Source organism: Myotis lucifugus, unplaced genomic scaffold (assembly GCF_000147115.1).
Source record: "Myotis lucifugus unplaced genomic scaffold, Myoluc2.0 scaffold_20, whole genome shotgun sequence".
Taxonomy (NCBI): Eukaryota; Metazoa; Chordata; class Mammalia; order Chiroptera; family Vespertilionidae; genus Myotis; species Myotis lucifugus.
Window position 1 is genome coordinate 5,408,979 of NW_005871068.1, and position 12,944 is coordinate 5,421,922.

The following is a 12,944-nucleotide window of genomic DNA, read 5'->3' on the forward strand; positions in this document are numbered from 1 at the left end:
CAGATAAGCAAAAGCTAAAGGAGTTCATCACCACCAAACCAGTATTATATGAAATGCTGAAAGGTATCCTTTAAGAAGAGGAAGAAGGAGAAAAAGGTAAAGATACAAATTATGAATAACAAATAGACATCTATCAACAAGTGAATCTAAAAATGAAGTGAATAAATAATCTGATGAACAGAATAAACTGGTGATTATAATAGAATCAGGGGCATAGAAAGGGAGTGGACTGACTATTCTTGGGGGGAAATGGACGACAGGCCAGGCTCTATGAGACTGGACCAAAATCGTGCACCTATGGATGAGGACAGTGGGGGTGGGGGTGAGGGTGGAGGCTGGGGTGGGAACCGGGTGGAGGGGAGCAATGGGGGGGGGGGGAAGAGGAACAACTGTAATAATCTGAACAATAAAAATTTAATAAATAATTAAAATCAAATAAAACAATAAAAGTTAACTTAGATTGGTGAGCAATCAGTGAATTACTAAACATCAATATGTCAAAAATAACCACACCCTTGAAACAAAAGTGAAAGATTAAATGAAATATTAAATACTGATTGACAGCAATACCACAGAATTATTTTTAAGATTAAGAATTAAGTCATAAAATCGGAATTTTCCCAACGCATATTCCACAGAACCTTAGTCCGAAAATATATGCCATCATAAAACAGTTCCAAGGCCAAACACATTTGGAAAATTGTGCACAGCCTTAAATATTTACTATAAACACTACTATATAATATATACTGAAAAGTTTCATAATAAAAAGAATTAACGTTAATGAAGACAGAGCTTCCAAAACTTTTGACCATGGGACATTATCAAATTTTCATCAACAGACTGTTGAACCTCAGAGGTAAGACAGGGGAGGGTGGGTGGGAAGAGACCAACCAATGAACTTGTATGCATGTATGCATAACCAGTGGCCACAGACAATGGGGTGGTGAGGGCCTGTGGGGGGAGGGAGGGCAGGAGCTGGCTGGAAGAGGTTAATGGGGGGAAAAGAAGGACCTATGTAATACTTTCAACAATAAAGATTTTAGAAAGAAAATGTTAACCAGGAAAAAAAAAATTTTTCTAGAGACCTGGTGTTCTCAAAGACGCACTTCGAAACATTATTCTTCCATAATTCTTCGCAAAAAGTTCTTTAGAAACACAGTTTCAGTGGAATCACAAGAAAGTATTATAAGTTATAGAAATGCAAACATACAAACCTTCAGGTGCAGTTTTTGAAGAATTTGGGTGAGCAATCGTGGAAATCTTTCTATATCTATTGCATTTATCAGCGACACTGCTTTTTTCATGCTAAATAAATTAGTAAAACAAACAAACAAACAAACAAACAAAAAAGACTTTAGAAGAATTCCAATATGCTTTCAATGAGTATCTTCCCAAAGAATAATGATACTGTAATCATAAACTTTATACACTTATTGGCTTTTTGGACCTCTTTTTTGTGTGAAATGCCTTTTCAAACTTTTTGTCCATTTTCAAAATTAGGTTTTCTTACATTTACTTATTGATTTAAGAATAAATTGCAGAATACACAATCTTTTCAAGCATGCATTGAAAACTTATAAAAAGTTGCCTTATACTGGATCATGAAGCAAGTCTCAAGGAATGTCAAGGAAATGAAAACATACATAGTTGTGTGTTTTTTATCACAATATATCTGTCTTAGAAATAAAGAAGTAATACCCACCATGTTTGAAATAAATTAAATTTAAAATTATCCACAAGTCAAAAACAAAATTATAATGAACTAGAGGCCCAGTGTGTGAAATCGTGCAGCATGTGAAATCGTGCTAGCTGCCCTGCCCGCCCACTGCCCGCCTTGTTTCCATCAGAGCCTGTGGGCTGGGGGGGGAGGTACTGAGAGGTGGTCAATGCACCTCATGGTGACTGGTCAAGCTGTTGTTCTGGTCGTGATGCTTATGGCCTCTGGCCTTTTATTATATAGGATATTAGGTAGCATTTCAATGAAAATGAATTATACTGATAATGAAGATGTAATGAAAGCATAATAACATTAGGATATTGCCAAGAACACTAAACCCCAAAAAGAATAAAGAAAATTATCATATACAATGAGACATCATATATTAAACCAAAATCAGTTGACTGTCTCAGAGAGCTAATCAGAAAAATGAAGAAATAAGACAGAATAATCATCTATAATAATAAAAGTGTAATATGCAAATTGACCAAATGGCTGAACAGTGGAATGACTGTCTGGATGACCTTCCAGACGAAGCCGGGGCTGTGAGGGCCGAGGCAACTAGGGCTACGAAGGCCTACTCTTGCACGAATTTCATACATTGGGCCTCTAGTAAAACATAAAGATGGGAGTATTTTTACAAATCCAGTAGACATTAAGCAAGATGATGAAATTATATTATGAGCAACTCTTAGTCCATTTGGGCTACTATAAACAGAATACTATAGACAGGTAGCTTATAAACAATAGAAACTTACTTCTTACACTTCTAGAGACAGAGAAGTCCAAGATCAAGGCTCTAGGACATTCAGTGTCCGGTAAGAACCTGCTTTGGCTATCTTTTCTCTCTCTTCACATGGCAGAAGGGGACACAGGAAACTTCTGGCCTCTTCTTATAAAGTCAATAATCCTATTCATGAGGTTTCCACCCTTATCAGCTAAACATCTTTTAAAGAACCCATGTCACATTTTGGCTTCCTTTTCAAATATGAATTTTGGGAAGACAAACTCTATGCCAATAAATTGGGAAATTTAGATGAAATTGGAGAATTACAAAAAAATATCAAAACTAGATTAATAGTTATATACCTATTAAATAAATTGAATAAATTATCAAAATTATTTTCCCAAGAAAACTTCAATCCCATTTGGCTTCATTGGAGAAATACAACAAACGTTTGAGGAAAAAAATAAACTAAATTTACACAACCCCTTCCTGTACACAGAAATACTTGAATAATCTCCACTATTGTGAGAAATAATACTTCTCTGTAAGTAGAGGGTGGCATCTCTTTTCATTCTTAGGTCATCTAAAAGGCGCTGGTTTTAATTCCATTTTTTTTGAAATATTGCTTTACAGTCAATCTATCTATAGCATGGCTTTGAAAATACTCTCCATTACCATGGAAAGATAAATTTGGGACAATATAAAAAATAAGAAAATGTAAAACTCTTTTTATGATCTTTCTTATCCCTTATTCATTTCACCCTATTTTTTTTTAACTTGGATTTACTATTTGAAGACTTTTGTGCTATAGCCCTGGATTTTACACCCATTTTGGAATGCCAGGGTAATACAAATACATTAAATTATTAACTTTGATTATTTTTTTCCAATCCCTAGTCAAATTCAGTCAACAAAACATTAAGCCCACTAATAATTGAAACAATTTCTTAAGTCATTTTTGCTTTGGATTGTCTTCATATATAAAACCTAAGAAAATAAAATTACCTAATAATCTAAAAAATGTATTACTAGGAATCCTACTGTAAGATCTGGTGGAATTCAGGGCTTTGTCCTGTTTTGTTTTTTTTAAGCCATTGCAGTTAAGGAGTAAAATTTAATAATCAGCATAAAAATGACTTTCATGATTATCTAAGGAAATAGTTATAGCTAATAAGGGACTAGCATAAAAAGACTTGGTTCCTATTTGCCAGTACTGTACAACCACTGATAAATATAGTGAGCTCCTTAAGCCCCTGCTATTATTAATCCCACAGGTTCTGGCAATAAAATCTTTATAATGATGAACAGTCATTGTTAATGAAAATGAAGATTATATTGTACCTTCAACAAGGGAACTATTTATATAATAGAAAGATTAAATTTAATCTAATCAATGAACATCAGGGGTGGAGGTTGTGTGAGGGGATAGAGGCTGGTTTGTAACATGTATTTGATGTCTCATGTCCTAGGTAATGTTCTGGAGTTTTCGGTTGGATAGCGCTCCATGGATGAAAACAAAAAACACACAAACTGATAAAGAATAGGAAACTAATTTTATGTCTATTAAAATTAGACCATAAAATAGTATACAAACATGTAGTTTTAAAATTACACATGATTAATTAATTTGGGGAAATGGTTTTATTTTGGAATCATGTCAACCAAAATAACAAAAACCTTCCAGAAGTCTCTATACAGAGAAGGTTGGATGTTGCCTGATATAAAATTAGGAAAACATGGTATTTTAGTGGATGTCCACAATTGACATGTAAAGCAATTCTTTCTCTAAGGATTTGGATAAGTGATATTAAATCTGTCACAAATTCAATCATTTGTGATTCAATTAACCAGCCTTATTTTTTTTTAAAAAAAAATATGTATTTATTGATTTCAGAGAGGAAGGGAGAGGGAGAGAGGGATAAAAACATCAAAGATGAGAGAGAAACATCTTTCGGCTGCCTCCTACATGCCCCATTGGGGCTCAAGCCCGCAACCCAGGCATGTGCCCTTGACTGGAATCAAACTCCAGGCCCTTTAGTCCGCAGGCCGATGCTCTATCCATTGAGCCAAACCAGCTAGGGCACTAGCCTTATATTTATTATTGTATTAATATGGGCACCTGTTCTTCAGGATTAAGGTTAAACTGTAACTTATTTTGACATATTGTGTGTCATAAGGGCACAGTTTTGCTTTATTCTTGGTTTTAGATTATGGCATAGATTAATATAATCAAATTTTACACACGGAAAAATTATATGTAGAATCAAACTTTGAAGTACATCTATTAATTATGTGTTTTTAAGCACTTAATATTTTACTTGTCTTTACTTAATTGTATCATTCATTATGTAGCTGATGACTTTACAAGTTTTTGAATTTTATTTTGAATAACATTGATATGCCCAGAGTGACAAAGACTCAAATTAAGAATCATAATATACTTAATTTACAATTAAATTTTTATTTTATTGATGAACTCCTTGATCAGATAGAATTAATTGAAATTGCAGAGTGAGAAAGTGAATTTAAGATTGAAGTCCTTAAATGCTGCTATTAAGAAGTTATTGTAACATAGTAGGCACTTAATAAATATCCATTGTGTGAACCAATTGTGCAATCAAAGAAATTAAGCACTGTAATTATATCATTGATTATGCTTGTGACAATTGATAAAAATTACTTTTTGCATGGTATGATAATTAAAACAATTCATAGCTGCCAAATATATATCTATAAATATACGTAACTAATATTTAAAACTGAAATTTTATAAACAGTTAAGAATTGATGACCTGTGTTCACATTAATATATCCTTTAAAATATTAATCTTTTTATACCTTCCCTAAGTAATTGGCTATAAAAGAAACTTAAAATGTAAATCTGAACAAAATGACATTCAAGCCATGTGAAAACACACTCTATAACCTCAGGCTGAAAAGCTCATAGGATTTTAAAGAATGAACTATATCACCTTAAGTATAATTTACAGAGGGTATAGTGTGTTAAAGCTAGAAGGTTGTCTGACTAATTATTCATTCCACACTCAACAGTGGGTTGGCAATGGGTCAGCTTCTGACAATTCAAGTGAGACTTCAATCCTATTACAGGTTCACTCATGGATCTTAGCTCTGGAATATATCCAAAAGCACAATTCGTAAACTAGAATAACTCCAGGTGAGAATAACCTATCATGTCACTGAGCCTGATCTTGCAACCTGCTTAGGAAAACAATTTCTGAAATCTTTAAAAAAAAATTCAGAGAGGAAGAGAGAGGGAGAGAGAGAGAGAAACATCAATGATGAGAGAGAATCATTGGTTGGCTGCTTCCTGCATGCCCCACATTAGGGGTTGAGCCTGCAACCCAGGCATGTGCCCTGACCTGGAATGAAACTGTGACCTTCTGGTTCATAGGTTGAAGCTCAACCACTGAGCAACACTGGCCGGGCAATCTCTGAAATCTTTGTATGAGCCAAGGCAGGGTATCTTATACCATCCTGCCATGTGAGAATTTCACTGCGATTTTTTTCAGGATTCTTCAATACATTTCCTATTATAAAACTTGGGCCTTGGTTAGTATCATGCTTAGATCTATGATTATTCTTCCACTATACAATCCAAAATCATATTGCTTCTCCCATTTTTGATCCATATTGATGACTTATGATTGAAAGTTTATGGGAATTGAGATAAAATAAAGCTTTCGCCCTAACCTGCTTGGCTCAGTGGATAGAGTGTCGGCCTGTGGACTCAAGGGTCCCAGATTCAATTCCTGTCAAGGGCATGTCATGTACCTTGGTTGCGGGCACATAACCAGTAGGGAGTGTGCAGGAGGCAGCTGATCGATGTTTCTCTATCATCGATATTTCTGACTCACTCTATCCCTCACCCTTCCTCTCTGTAAAAAATCAATAAAATATATTTTTAAAAAATAAAAAAATAAAGCTTTCAATTTCACTTCATAAGTGAAATTATGGTTGTAGCAGGAGTGGGAGTTCTAAAGATAGTAATGCATATTTAAACAAATATTTTTTGATTAAGTAACATGTTCTAGACATTCTCTTAGATACTGATTTTAATACTATTTTAGTCAGAAACATTTTATTTGAAATACATTATATTTCAGGTATTTTTTCTACTTTAAAATACCTTTTTGGTTTATATTGGAAACTTTCTGATCAGTATTTAAAACGAGAAAGACAAAAAGATAAAATTAGATCTATGATGACCTAATTTAAAATTAGATCTAAATATGAATATTGATATAGTAATCTTGTAAAAATCTCAGGATTAAACAACTAGAATTTTTTGCCACTTTGGCCATATTCTTCTTTGGTAAAATGCATGATTTTTATTTTATAATCAATATTTACAGATATTTTTGTTCTGTTTATGCTCCCCAGAGATTGTTAAGAAAACTTAGGAGGTAGATTAAAAGCAATCTTGGAGTACAGATGTTCCAGAGGTTTATAAAATACTAGAGGCCTTGTGCACATAAATTTGTGCACTCGGGAGGGTTCCCTCAGCCTGGCCTGTGCCCTCTCACAGTCTGGGACCCCTCAGGGGATTACCACCTGCTGTCTTAGGCTCGCTCCCTGGGGGATTGGGCCTAAGCTGGCAGTCAGACATCCCTCTGGCAGCCTGGGAGCCCTCGGGGGATGTACACTTGCCAGCGGGGAGCAGGCCTAAGCTGCAGTCAGACATCCTTAGTGCTGCTGAGGAGGCAGGAGAGGCTCCCACCACCACCGCTGTACTGGCAGCTGTCAGCCTGGCTTGTGGCTGAGCAGAGCTCCCCCTGTGGGAGCTCACTGACCACCAGGGGGCAGCTCCTGCATTGAGCATCTGCCCCCTGGTGGTCAGTGTGTGTCATAGTGACCAGTCATTCCCAGTCATTCTGCTGTTAGGGTCAATTTGCATATTACCCTTTTATTATATAGGAGTGCCTGGCCAACCTGGGTGAGGGGCTGATGGCTGCTTGCAGGCTGGCCACAGTCCCTTCAGGGTCGAGGGGTCCTGCTGGGGTGCCTGGCCTATTTGGGTGAGTGGATGATGGCAGTTTGCAGGCTGGCCATGCCCCTCAGCGGGGACCCTCACCCCATGAGGATGTGGCCAGCCTGGGTGAGTGGCTGATGGCTGTTTGCAGGCTAGCCACAGCCCCTTCAGGATGGGGGTTCCCCGCTGGGGTGCCTGGCCAGCCTGGATGAGGGGTTGATGGCTGTTTGCAGGCTGGCCACGGCCCCCAGCCACCCAAGCTTCCAGTGGAGGCTGGCTGGAAGCAGGTATCTGGGATTTATTTGTCTTCTATAATTGAAACTTTGTTGCCATGAGCAGAGGCCACAGCCGGCTCAGGGCAGGCGGGAAGCTTGGCTTCCTCCATCTCCTGGGCAATCAAGCCTCCTGCTTGCTCCAGCTCCGTGGCTGCCAGCCTCCATATTGGTTGGATTAATTTGCATATAGTCCCTCTGATTGGCTGGTGGGCATGGCTTAGGGCATAGCAAAGGTATGGTCAATTAGCATCTTTGTCTTTTATTAGAGTAGACGTTTGCATCATTTGTTACTTATAATAGATATCTTAGCAGATTCTGAAGCAATGTGCAAGTAAATGGATTTAACTATTCTCCCCCCCCCTTTTCAGTGGTATGCTCATCCTTTCATTATATATTGAAACAATAAATAAAAAAAAAAACACATAATGTGACCAAATATTTTTCAGATAATAAAATTTAGGTAGATGCATCAGGCAATAGAGTGTACAATAGTACAGCTGAACAACAAGATAGATAACATAGGAACTTGCATTTGTCTAGACATAAACAGGGTTGCTGATTCTTTTTTCATGCTGAAAGCTAAAACCTTTCTCAAACAGAATAAATTTCCACTGTAATTGTGGCTTGTATATTGATAATTATGCAAGACTCAAATGACATTATGCCTTTATCCAGTTAATAATATATGCAATGTTTCTATAGAAACTTATATCTTGTGGTGCTAGCACTTTATATGATTTAAAAATTATTTTTTAAAAAATAGTATAGACATCAATCAAAACATTTTCAGAAGATTGCAATGATTTTAATAAAAGAATGGTTTACCATGCCTTTGCTAACTTGCTTCTTTGTTGTAGCAAGAAATGGTTCTACTAGCAGTCAGAGTTCTCACACCATTTTCTCTCAACATGAGGCAATGATACTTTTTTCTTGTAAGATAGAATCAAGTTTGGTTCCATTGTCTCAGCATGTGAAAACTGATGTGGCCTGGCCTGTGTGGCTCAACAGATTGAGCGTCATTCCATGCACCAAGAGGTCACTGGTTCATTTCCGGGTCAGGGCATATGCTCAGGTTGCAGGCTTGATGCCCAGTAGGGGGCATGCAGGAGGCAGCCGAACAATGTTTCTCTATCATCAATGTTTCTATCTCTCTCCCTCTCCCTTCCTCTCTCTCTAAAAAAATCAATAAAGACATATTTTTTTAAGAAAGAAAATGGATGTGATATGATGTTTTACTTTGGTTGTGGTGGTATATTTGCATGGAATATTTTTTTCATTGTGTTCTATAACTTCAAGTTCTCATTCTTATGACAAATAGGGTAAAACAAAAATTAAATTATTATCTCTTAATTTTTTATCTGAGCATAATACATCTTAATAGTTGTGGAAGTGACTTTACAAAGCTATTTTAATTCAAAATATTTGGGGGCATTTTTGAGCAATAATCAAGGAGCATCCCTTTTTCCATTCAGATCTCTAAAGTATTAAGTGTGTACCAACTACAAGTCAATGAATGAAAGGTTCAGAATTCTAAAGAGATAGGATCTCAGTCAAACGTGTTGTTTTATTTTTTGATTAATTTTACACAACAATCAGATATTACCAGCTTTGATTCCCAGTCCTGCTTTAATAATTGTATTATTTCAATGATCCAATCAAAGCTTCCAGACATACATCACCCTATGACTTCCTTCTCCTACCTTGTAGTGTTGCTCTTAGGAGGAGGTTTGCCCATGGTTACACAGTATGCAAATGAACTTGTGACCTCTCTTCTCCCTTGAAGTGACCTGCCTTTTTTAACCCCCAAATGATCAACAATGATGACATCTAATTTTATCTTTTTGTCTTTCTCGTTTTAAATTCTGATCAGAAAGTTTCCACTATTAAGCAAAAATATATTTTAAAGTAGCAAGCTAGATGAATTCCTGATGATACTCCAATGACCACGAAGAAACATCCTATGCTGTGCTGCATTTTCTTGCTACGACTTTCAAATTATCCTGTACACTGGTATGGCTTAAGCCTGCTATCTAAGTAATAGGCTGGCAACTCTTCATATTCACAGGCAATTATATTCACAGAACCAGTGGAAAAGAAAGACCCTATTCCATTTCCCAAAAATCTTAGGTTTATGTCAAATAATATATTTAAAAAGATTTTCCTCAATATTTTGGTCAATAACATTAGTCAACATTAGGACAGACAATGAGAGTTCATTCATTCATCGAACTATTTATTCAATAGATACTTATCATTTGCATAAAATACAAAAACTGCAGTTTTTAAAGACTGGTTAAGGGCTCTGCCCTCTGTGAGCTCTGGGTATAGTATCATCATGACCTAATTCTTTTTAAAAAGTCACAATTTTACCCATAATGAGGCTTGTATTTACATGGAGATTTACACATTTTAATCATAGCTGTTTTCTGTGATTAGTATTTGAAACACAATTTGTAATTATTATTTATTCATTAAATAACTAAAATTATCTAGGTCTTGCTATAAGCTCTGTACCTATGGGGATGCAGAGAAGAAAAACTTGCCACTGGATTTCACAAATGTTTGTAAAATTCAGAAGTACTACAAATAATATATTTACATATATACATATATGTGTACATGCATAGTAAATCATCCTATGATAAAAATGTGTAACAGTGGTTTAGAAATCCACTGATTTAGCAGTTAAATAACCAGGAGTTTAAGGAAAGGTGTGAGAAAGAGATAAATTTTCAGTTAGAATGTGTCACAATTATCCAGCTGGAAAATATGGTTGAGGGAAATCTGATTAAGGGTTGTTTTTCGTAGAGGTGTTATAAAGTCAGAGAACTTTAATATACACTCATGCACTGCATAAAATGGGGATAGTTCTGAGAAATGTGTTTTTAGGTGATTTCTTTATTGGGCAAACATCATAGAGTGCACTTGTAACTAAAACCAAGGTTCAGCTGCCTGGTGTCACAAAAGCCGAACTTATGATCAGATGCTGGTGAAAAAGGAAAGAGGTTTATTCAAATGATGGTCACCTGAGAAGATGGGGAACTCTTGTCCAAAGCCCATCTCAACATCTCAGTTCAAGCAGAGGTTTTTATAAGGAGGTACAGGCAAAGCAGAATAAAGACATCAAGAGAGGGGGTTGAAAAGTTCTCTACCTGCAGACCAGCACAGCCCATTCTGATAAGGATCTTGAAACTGGTCAAGTGATGGTCTAGTCACTAGTGCCTCATCCTGATCTTCATCATCCTGGTTTTACATTTGAAGGTCAGCAAATCTCCGGAGCTGGTGTGACTGAAGGTCGGAGTTTGCATTTTCTGAAGTTAGTTCCTTGGATGCTTATACAAACATGCTGCTTATCTACAAACTACATATTAGTCAGAGTCAGCATTTACAGAAAAAGGTCAAAAGAATGGTGGAGTGGGTTACAATTCCCCATTGTTACACATTTAATATAGCCTCCTACTGTAATTTCCATTGTGCTATACTTTTATACAACTGGCATGCAGTAGGTTTCTGTATACCACCATCAATGCAAAAACTTGAGTAAATTGTATTGTAAGCCCTGACAGTTGATTTTTCTTTTTGTAATGTCACTGCCTGGCTTAAGCTTTGATTTCTTAGGCATTTTAAAAAGGCACCCACTTCAGTGAAGGCTATCTCAAATAAATACTTTGGCAACCACTAGACTAGATAAATAGACAGTCTACCTTCCCCCACTGAGGTTCCTTCATTTTAGAGATCTTGGTTAATTTTGATAGCTGACCATTGGGGCCACTTGTTTTTCTTTTCCTGGTCATTGAATTCCTGCTCACATTTTAAATTTACCAATAAAGAGTAATAAGCCTTTGAAACCTTAGGCCCCCACTTCCCACCCCAACAAAAACAGGACCCAAGGCCCTTGTTGATTCTTGTAATAAACTCTTTTTCCTTCAAAGTTTCCTAATGGTTATTGAGGAAGGGTGTCTTATAATCATCACAAAAACCCCAAGGGTCATCTAAATTTAACATTGCTTACAAAGAGGAGCTTTCTGTGGGAAGCTCACAAGGCCCAGATGAGTGTCCACAGGAGTTCCTAGTGAGAGCATGAGTATTGATAGGCTGAGACGCCACAAAACATTAATGCATTGTGTTGCTTTATGACTTCACCGTGACAACTGCTATGTCACTAGGTGATAGGCACTTTTCAGCTCCATTATAATCTTATGGGACCACTGTCATATATGCTGTCTGTGCTTGACTGAAATGTCCTTACATGGTGTTTGACTGTGTTATAATACGGTCAGATAGAAGAGTGTTTTGGTCACACAGTGGTAGATAAAGATGAAGCTGTAAGGGGAAGATTGCGAGAGACTTGTGTGAGAAACCTAGTGATTCTGAAGCATTTTAAAAGACAGGGACAGATGATGTGGATGTGGTAAATGGCAAAACTGGTGATGGGACAGATAGGAAAAACATTACTATAACTCAGGAAAGACATGAGGACTTAAGCCAATGTCAAAAGGGATACACCTTGGTATTTTTTCTTCATAGCACTTACTAAATTTGACATTTTAAAAAAAATATATTTTATTGATTTTTTTACAGAGAGGAAGGAAGAGGGATAGAGAGAAACATCGATGAGAGAGAAACATCGATCAGCCGCCTCCTGCACACCCCCTACTGGGGATGTGCCCGCAACCAAGGTACATGCCCTTGACCGGAATCGAACCCGGGACCCTTGAGTCCGCAGGCCGACGCTCTATCCACTGAGCCAAACCGGTTACGGCTAAATTTGACATTTTATTGGTATGTATTTATTTGATTTATATTCTCCAACTAGAAGGTAAGCTCCATGAGGCAAGAACTATGGGTTTTCGTTTGTTTGTTTGTTTGTTTGTTTACTATTTAATCCCTAGTGTTTAGGACAGAGCTTGGTATCATTGCTAAATAAATTGCTAAAAAAAAAAAAATAAGTGAAACGTATACCAGCGGTTCTCAACATGTGGGTCGCGACCCCTTTGGGGGTCGAACTACCCTTTCACAGGGGTCGCCTAAGACCATCAGAAAACACATATATAATTACATATTGTTTTTGTGATTAATCACTATGCTTTAATTATGTTCAATTTGTAACAATGAAAATACAGCCTGCATATCAGATATTTACATTACGATTCATAACAGTAGCAAAATTACAGTTATGAAGTAGCAACGAAAATAATTTTATGGTTGGGGGTCACCACAACATGAGGAACT